This window comes from Diabrotica virgifera, chromosome 1, assembly GCF_917563875.1.
Source record: "Diabrotica virgifera virgifera chromosome 1, PGI_DIABVI_V3a".
NCBI lineage: Eukaryota > Metazoa > Arthropoda > Insecta > Coleoptera > Chrysomelidae > Diabrotica > Diabrotica virgifera.
The window spans coordinates 101,316,695-101,325,220 of record NC_065443.1 but is presented as its reverse complement, the minus strand read 5'-3'; positions in this window follow the sequence as shown (position 1 = coordinate 101,325,220).

Sequence of the window (8,526 nt, the reverse complement as noted above, 5' to 3'; positions counted from 1 at the left end):
ACTTATACTGGGTGGAAGAAAAGAAATGTTTTTCTTTTGTTAAGTTTGAGACACCCTGTAGAGATACAAATGTGAGTATACATCAGAATCGTATTGTAGTCTTATATTTTATAAACATTTTATTTTTTTGAATGTCCCTGATATCTTTAGAAACAAAGAAAATAGACGGTTTTGTGGTTTAACATTATGTAGTCTAAGAGCTAGAGCCAAAAAATCATCGTCATAAGTAATATGGAGTTTGGCATGTGAAATGTGTCTATTGTATATTGATAATTATGACCCCTTTCAGGCTGACACCTCAGTGGATACAGGAAGTAGCAATAAGGGATGAAAGGGGAAAGTAAGTGTAGTCTTTAAAGGTTTCCACCTCCTATTTTGTTAAACTCCATCGATATGCATGAAAATTGGTGACTAGTTAGAGCATACCCCAAGAAATAAAAATGATTTGGTGCCAACTTGCACTTTTACCCTGGGGGTGGATACCACACCACCCCTTCTCGGGGGTGAAAACTATTTTATTAAAAATAACCCCACAAATCGATAGAGGGACAAATTATAAGTAAATGTGTTATATCATGTTATTAAAATAAATCAACACTTTCTGAGTTATTAAATATCAAAGATTTGTCTGTTTAAGAGCACATGCGTGAAGTTACGCATGATAATAAGAACATACTAATTAATTGTATGCTACTAAAATATTATTTTTATATTATTTCGATATTATAAATTTAGCAAAAGTGTATTCGAATATGTCAAATTTACCCATTATTGGACACCCCCAGTTTCTTTTTATTATCCGTAACTTCACGCATATGCTCTTAAAAAGACAAATCTTTGATCTTTAATAACTCAAAAAGTATTGATTTATTTTAATAACATGAGATAACAAATTTTACTTAAAATTTGTACCTCTATCGATTTGTGGGGTTATTTTTAATAAAATAGTTTTCACCCGCGGGAAGGGGTGGTATTCACCACCAGGGTAAGGTGCAAGTTGGCACCAAATCAGTTTTATTTCTTGAGGTATGCTCTAACTAGTCACCAATTTCCATGCAAATCGATGGAGGTTTAACAAAATAGGAGGTGAAAACCTTTAATGACTGCACTAACTTTCCCCTTTCATCCCTTATTGCTACTTCCTGTATCCACTGAGGTGTCAGCCTGAAAGGGGTCATAATTGTCAATATACAGTGGACACATTTCACAAGAAAAACTCCATATTACTTATGACGATGATTTTTCGGCTCTAGCTCTCCGTCTAATGTGTTTTAACCGAAACAAAAGTTTGAGACAGTATGTAGCGAGGAAAAGATACAAAGGTGGTCATAGATCGATATTATGTTGAAGTCTTATATTTATATTGTGAAAATTTTATTTTTTAATTTCTCTGATATCTGTAATAACAAAGATACTAGACGATCTTACTCTTTAATATTATGTGTTTTAACTGACGCCGTGCGATACGTGAGGAGGCCATGTCTTATCATAACTCTAAGATGAAATTATTTTCTATATATAGTGCGAAAGGAACAGACTGTTCAACGAAAAAAAATAGGTATGTGCAATGTACCGCTCGATATAGAGTCCTTCATATGGACTACAAATTAACATTAAGAAAATCAAGTTCATAATTATTTCTAAATAATATATAGAAGGAAGGCTAGATATCGAGGGAAAATAAGTAGATAGAGTGAACAACTACAAATATCTGGGAACCTGGGTAAATGAAAACAATGACCAAGGTAGCGAAATTTGGACACATTGAAATTGCAAGACAATCATTTATAAAAATGAAAACAAAATGTTTGTTAATCGCAGGGTCGTCATTTGATAGCAGGGCAAATGCCCTCCCCACCCCTGACCCTGAAAATGACTGAAATTTACAAAAAATACATCAATTTTCATCATTACATCATATATAATGTATTGCATATATAATGCTTGCCCCCCCCCAATCAAAATTTCAAATAACGCCCCTGGTCAATCGAGACGTTCCTCTGGAGCTACGGATAAAAGCCTTAAGATGCTCCGTGACAACTTTGTTGTATGGAGTGAAAAGCTGGATACTAAAAGTAGATAATATAAAGAAGTTGGAAGCATTTGAGATGAGGTGGATTTTGTAAATACCATGGGTCATGTATCATGGATCCAACGAGTTACAAATGCAGTGTTAAGAAGGCTACAAAAGGATTGCGAGGTAATAAAGAACATCAAAACAAGAAATCTGGAATATTTAGAATTTCTGGAATATCTGGAATTTCCACATTACCAGAGGTGCGAAATATGAGATGTTAAGGCTCATAATGCAATGTAAAATTAAGGGTAAAAGATCCATAGGAAGACGAAAAATTTCCTGGCTGAGAAGAGAGTCTAGGTGCAGGACAGTAGATCTTTTTAGATCAGCTACCAATGAGGTACGGATAGCTGTGATGATAGCCAACTTCCAATAGGAGAAGAAAATACAAGAAAAAGAAGGATAATTTAATTTTATCTGACTCCTATGATATTGACAATTCAGATAATAATAGATATATATTGTACATCTATTACTCATCTCGGTTCCTGTGCAGACATTGCTAGATCAATGATTCAACATTGCAATGATTGCAAATAATTGTTTGAGCATTACAAACCCATTTCCAAAACCATTCCGTGTGTCGCTTACCTTTGCGATTTTGTGCTTATACAAAAGAACATCAGGGCTATGTCCACAGCCTACTATTAAAAAAATAATTTTTGAAAAAATCCCAAATTGCAGTTTTCGTCCATGTTAGTCTATTTGAAACCGTCATTATTTTTTATCTAACGCCCGGTATGTGTGCGATAATCTCAAACGGTATCGCTCATACTTCGCGCGAGGGTGGCCATCTGAAAAAGGGCACAGGGGTTCAGGGCGCTGTTCGTGATTTTTAGTCAAGTTTGCAGATTGTCCTCACCAAGTGTGTCTGAAAGATACCGGGCACTAACTATGTTTTAATAGCCTACACTCGCCTGATGATGTATGGCTCTCTTTCTGCTGAAACTCATGAATATGCAACTGGTACGGTCTCTCTAACTAAATGAATAACTTTCGGCTTTTGAGATTTCGTACGGAATGAGGAATCTTGCACATTTAAAATTCATAGAGTTAATTAAAATAATAAAGAGATGAACGGAGGAAATGCCGGCTGGGTCAATTAAGGGATCTTTAGATAAAAATTACGTAATTTTAATCCAGTTTACTTTTTATTTATAATTAATGTCATCCTACGTATCGGAATTTTAAAGATTAAATTAATTAGATTTTCCATTTTGCCAATAGAATAAACTTATACACTGTCTACCACGTTGATGTGTTTTTTGGATTACAACAAAGCCTTCGATAAGGTCAGACATAACCGCCTTATCGAATTACTTGAAAAGAAAAACTTAGACATGAGAGACATCAGGATCATTATAATCAGATCGCTGTGGTAAAAGAGAACGTTTTTTCAAATAAAATACAGATTGAAGGGGACGTCATACTTTGTTTAATTTGTATTTAGAGAAAATAATCCAGGAAGCACTAAAAAACTAACTACGGAAATAAAAGTAAATTAACACCGAATTAAAACCACCTCTATGTAATAGGTATATTAAAAATTCTAAAAAATTCCAATGGATTGTCTAAAATGTGTTCAGAACGAACGTTTTTGGACCTATAAGTCCATCATCAGTAAACTCAAATAAATTCATTAAACTCAAATACTTGCTAAATAGCCCCAGAACCAGACAACGGTTGTAATTAAAATTCAGTCTACATTATAGTGTATTGAAATTAAAAAGGCTTAAGACCGATGTTAGAAGATACCTCTGGGAACATGGTGAAACCCTAAACAAAACCTTAAGCAACCATCTTAGGCCACGAATGTCTGCCAAGTAACTTGCATTATACTTCAGAGGGGATCCAATTTTACTGAATCGAATGCCTTTGTGTAATGACCTACGAAACAAAACAGAATTGGTATATTGTATTCCCCTGTTTTTTCAGTTATCTATCAGACGTTCCTTTTCCTGGTACGAATCTGCATTGTTCTTCAGCTACCTCTGGAAGTAGAAAATTCTTTAGCCGTTTATTGATTTATAATATGTAGCAGGAATTTGCTTGCATGAGGAACAAGGGCAATGATTCTGTAACTGCTGCATACTGTTAATGATTATTTTTTATCAATATGGATAACAGTTGATTCACACCACTCGTCTGGTCATTAAACAAAAAGTTATAAACAAAAATAAGAGAAAATTTTGTAAGAAGTTTCCTTTTGGAGGTTATAATTTCCGTTCATTTTACAATAAAAAAACATCATAGCGATTTTATAGAGGATTTTTCAACAATTTCCACTATAAAGTTGTTTTATTTTATTTATTTATCTAGGTTTTACAGCGCTCCAAACTTGACTATATTCTCGAATTCTCATAGGAATACAATAAAAACGAAACCTTGGGCTTACTTTTCTATCTATTTATTTATTTATTATGATTTTAACATCTTTAATATAATAATGGACGAAATAATAGAAGCAGTACGTAAAGGTCATGGTTACAGAATGGGGAACAAAGAAATCCAAATATTATGTTATGCAGACGACGCCGCAATAATCGCCGAGACAGAAGACGATCTCCAAAGATTAACACACATCTTCAATACAGCAGTCAAGAAATACAATATGATAATATCAGCAGAAAAAACCAAATGTATGACAACATATAAATACCCACCACGATGTACAATCGAAATTGATGGGAAAATAATAAAGCAGAAAGCAAGGTTTAGATATCTGGGAATAGATATAACCAGTTACGGAGATGTTGAAGAGGAAGTACGACAACAAAGCTTAAAAGCAAGTAAAGCGGCTGGATCCCTTACTGACACAATCTGAAAAAACAAACACCTAAGACGAGACACAAAAGCAAGAATCTATAAAGCAGCAATTAGACCTATATTGACCGGAATGGGACGTTTCGATGCCGCCGGTTCATCGCCAGTCCATTTCATCGCCGTCATATCTCGCATTTCCTAGAATTCCTAATTAATACTAAAAATAACTAATAATTGTAACTGTCGAAAATTCGGAAATATATCAGATAGCGATTAATTGACTGGCGATAAATCGGCCGGCATCGGCATCGAACTGGCGGCATCGAAACGGCGGCGATGAAACGTCCTAGACCCTATATTGACATACACGGCGGAGACAAGACCTGACACATCTAAAACGAGACGACTACTAGAAACAACAGAGATGAAAATACTCCGACGAATATCAGGGAAAAGTCTGTTGGATAGGGAGAGAAGCGAAAACAAGAAGATCATGCAATGTAGAAAACCTAAATGGATGGGTGACAAAACGGAAACAGGAGTGGAACGAACACATTAGTAGAATGGCAGAGTACGAGATAAGTCACCAAATGGACGAAGAAGTATTGGCAGACCAAGAAAAAGATGGTGCGATAACTTAAATAATTTAGGAGGCTACTATTGAAGAAGAAACAGGCTTTAAAGCCTACATACAAGAAGGAAGAAGAAGAAGATTTTGACATTCCTATGCTATTATTAAGCTAATTTTTGACCCTTTTCCCGGCCCCCTATTAGGTAGGAGTCTGGAGGCGCGTTTTTGTGTGGTATTCCCAATAGGCCTGATCCACGGACAATTTCTAGATAAAATAATATTATTCATTATTGTATGTTGAAAAAGATCTATCATAATTATTATTTTTTCATTTTTTTTTCGATGGTCCAGGCTGCAAGTCAAGATGTGAATCAGTATCCGAGGTGAATTTTTTTGGTATAATGAGAGTTAGAGTTGACGTCATTGTCGGTAATTCATCTACTAATTCATTTTCTTCAATAATTAATGTTGATATGTCCACGATTTTGCTGCAACTTTCACCACCACAATAGAGACACACTGCTGAACATTTTGAGGTCTGCTTTTCGGCAACCACATGCACTTCCAGTTTCCATTGCATCTGTTAAAGATGAATTTCATAAGCTCGGGGGTACTGGAGGCTTGGAAGTTTGGATTGGTATCCAAAATTGTCCATGCTTTTCCAGCCCCAATTTTCTGGATCACAATGTTTACCGAGCCATGACTGAATCTGGTGATAGACTCGGAGTTTGTGGAATCGGGCTGCATCTTGTGTTGGACGAAGTGAGAAGCGATTAAATGCATTTTTTGTTTTAGCGAATCATTTGTATCTCAGGGTTTCCAGAGAATCGTCTTTATTTCCGCCATATAAAGAGACGAAAAACGTTCGCCGACAACAGTGAGTAAAGATGGCTCGACTTTCCCACTGACAAATAATTTTCCCTAGAGGTTTCTTACAAATAAAATAACCACCACTCATGATGTGCTTTTACAAAAAACACAAAATTCTTATCTAATCACAAAAATATAAATTTTACCCACAAGATCCTCAATAGTATTATCTATAAAACTCAAAATACTTTTCACAATTTTTAATACGACTGCACGTGGCCAAATAGGTAGTACAACTACTGTAAGAATAAGTTAAGTAGAGGGGGACCAACTGCTGTGTCACCTAGGATAAATTATAATAATAAAAGTAATAGCAGGCAGATATTTAGTTCGGTACGGAAGAAAAATGACGTAACTGCAAATTTTGTCAATTCCTGTTTATTGCGCAATTAACTTCTAAAATACTATGTGAAGATGATACAAAAAGACCGAACTGTAAAAATGTGCTGAGCCACTATAGGGTAGTTGCGTCGTTACTGAAATACGAGGTATGTTAGACCTTGTTTTAGATGCATAATGACGCAACTGTAGGTAGGGTTGAAAATGGGGCGATTAAATTAAGATAATGGAATTCGAACCAATATCGATGAAAATAAAAGCCATCGTTGTCAAAAAACAAACGCCATACCGATGCTCCTGGACGATTACTCTTCATTTAATCCCGATTTTAAATATTTAAAAATCGTTTTTTGCTCTTCTGAAGAATTTTGCATTTTGCGCTTGCATCATTCTTCTTCTGGACCAACAACTTCTTGGACCATTTCTATATATGCTTAGGGTTCTAACTTTTATAGTGGGGCGAAAGGTCAAAAATAGATTAATAATAGCATTGGTTAAAATCATAATAAATTGTATGAATAAAAAATATTAAGATAGAAAAGTAAGCCTGACGTTTTGTTTTTATTGTATCCCTAGCCTATGAGCATTCGAGAATCTGGTCAAGTTTGGAGCGCTGTAAAACCTAGATAAATAAATAGAATTAAACAACTTTATAGTGGAAATTGTTCACTGAAAAACCCTCTTGAAAAAACAAAATTGCTATAATGTTATTTTATTGTAAAATGAACAGAAAAAAAGTTATAACCTCCAAAAGGAAACTTGTTAAAAAATTTTTACATATTTTTGTTTATATCTTTTTTGTTGGTCGCTTTACGATAAAAAGTAATAGAAATTAAATTGTAGAAAATTGAATTTGCTACATTTTATGTTTATTAGATTTTCTGTAGGGTTGGTAGTTTACGAGATATAGCGCGAAACCCCTTTGCACCCCTTTTCCAAGATGGCGGCCGGGGGACAAGGGTGGCGACCCCAAAAACTTGAACTTAAGCTTCTACTAATCCCCCCTACAAATTAAAAAAATAAAATTGACTCCTCTAACAAATGCAAGGTATGGCCCAAAAAATGTTTAATTTCATTACCTTGGATATCAGTTAAATTGTAACGCAGGGAGTCGTGGTAAAATGAGATCCAGAATTAAGCAGACCAGAGCCGCTTTCAGAAAAATGTTTAAGGGATTATGTAACAGAGACCTACAATTGGCATTGCAGATCCACCTACTATGCTGCTACGTGTTCTCGGTCTTATTTTATGGTCTTGAGTTTTGGACTGTGAATAAAAGTGAACTAAATCGCCTTGAGGCTTTTGAAATGTGGTGCTATAGAAGAATTTTAAAAGTTTCTTGGGTGGAGAACTCTCGAAACTCCACAATACCAGAACGTCTCAGAAAGACTACTGAGATTATAAAAAAGCATCAAGAAGATAAAGCTAGACCACTTCAGACATGTAATGAGAGGTCCCAGATATAGCTACAAAATATTATGCAAGGGAAAATAGCAGGCAAACGCAGTCAGGACGAAAAAAGACTTCATGGTTGAAGAACTTACGAGATTGGTGTGGTATTAATACAATCGTGCTATTTAGGTTGGCAGTGAATAAAATTAAGCTAGCTATGATGGTAACCAACATTCTGAAAGGACATGGTACATGAAGAAGAAGAATCTCGCCCATAGCTTTTAGAGCCTCCGCTGGTATGCCATCTATCTCCTGAAAATTTTTTTTTTCTTAGTTGGTTAAGAGCAGTGGCGGATTCAGAAATTTTTTTGGGGAGGGTGTGATGGATCTTGAGGGTGATTTATAATTACTTTTCTCTGGTGCAACGCCACTTTGTCTTACCACCCTTAGGATAAGTGGCTTTTCAATTATTTTTGGATGGGCCTATTTTTTTTTTGTTTTACGGCCCTCGGTT